Here is a 1740-nt window from a genome sequence, read left to right as displayed (position 1 = left end):
AAACTGAAAACTACATATTCAAATACCTGAGCCTATTGGGGTAGTTTCTCATTCATACTATCACAAATGGCACTAGAGTTGTCTTCTAACCTCATAACATACATACCTTCATATACACACACAAATAAATTTGTTATGCATATAAGTTAGCTTTAGTTGCTCTGTATCCAGTGTGTAAATAATTCAAAACTTCACACTGTACTTCTTAATGTATACAAATACTATTATTAGAGCTCACATCAAACTTCTTAGCATAATATAAAGGGGTATTTGATGAGATCAGTTTCAGATCCTGAAAAGTTTGGATAGATATCTAAAGTAGCTATTTACTAAATTACTTCAGTGAAAAAAAAGGATGTAAATACTGTTTTCTGCCAGGTATGGTGGCATACGCCTTTAATCTGAACACTTGGGATGCAAAGGTAGGTAGATCTTTGTGGGTTTGAGGCCAGCCTGAACTATTTGAGTACTAGGACAGCCAAAGTAACACAGAAAAACTCTGTCTCAAAAAAAAAAATTATGTATCATTGCACTATCTATGCATGTGTTTATTACATAACTTGTTAGAACTCATGCAATGGGCTTTGTTGCTGCAAAACAATATATATATATATATATATATATATATATATATATGTCATTATTCTCACAGCTAGCATCACTAGTAATAGTTTTGATACCACTATAACTATGATTGTACACATATAACATAATTTTGTTGTTTGTGCATGCAATTTTAGGATATTTTTTTTCAAAATGAAAATAAATGTCCATAACATTAAACACTGGGTCATGGAATTTTAGTTTTGAAATGGAAATAGCGGTTGTGAACTGAGCTCATGAAGCTAAACCATTAATCTGAAATGCCAAATATAGCTTGGGTGGAATAATATATAGCTAAAGACCATACTGAATCACTTTAATATCCCCACAAAAAGTGAAGACAGTTACATGTCTCATAAAACTTCAAGATGACTAAATCGTATCATTGCTATATCCGTCCACAGTAAAGAAAATGTAGCTGCTTCCAAACTGCATGAAATTTAAAAATATATAAATGTATCCTCATGGAAAACATAGGCTTTGTGATTTAAACAACTCCTATTTCTGAGTTTGCACTATAATTTTCTTTCCTGACTTACCACTAAAAATAAATGCCCAGATTTCTGCTTCATTTATCATGGTAAAACAAGAAAGAAATGTAATTACAAAAAAAAATATCGAAGATGTAAACCTAAATACAATTCCAAATAAATCCATAGAATCAATTGTGTGGTTAACAACTTAAAATCCACCAGAATAAACAGTGATACAAAAAGTTGAATGGTTTTAGTGCTTACTATGTAAACCTATGTTAAAGATCACTGCAGTATGGATTTCTTATTGAAGAGAATATAAAAGTGTGCTACATCTGAATAGATGCAGAAGCTCTCTGAGCCTTTTATACATTTAAAAATGACACAAAAGCTTCAGCTCATTGCACATGGCTTATTAGGTGGCAAATACATTTCATTTATTGAGACTTTAGAATGAAGTTGGGTAACACATCATGTTAAACAAATATTGAGAGCTAAATTACTTATTTAACAAGAACTAATGTTCAAACATGCCATAATTTTGATGATGGATAAAAGAGGCTGGTTAAGGGATTTCTGTATGGAATTTTTTCACCATCAAATAGACACCTATAGCACAGCTTAGAATAGCCTAAGAACAACCATTGATGTGAAAAACGAAGGA

Source organism: Phodopus roborovskii, unplaced genomic scaffold (assembly GCF_943737965.1).
Source record: "Phodopus roborovskii unplaced genomic scaffold, PHOROB, whole genome shotgun sequence".
Lineage (NCBI taxonomy): Eukaryota > Metazoa > Chordata > Mammalia > Rodentia > Cricetidae > Phodopus > Phodopus roborovskii.
The sequence above is the reverse complement of the archived record's forward strand: the minus strand, read 5'-3'. Positions refer to the sequence as shown.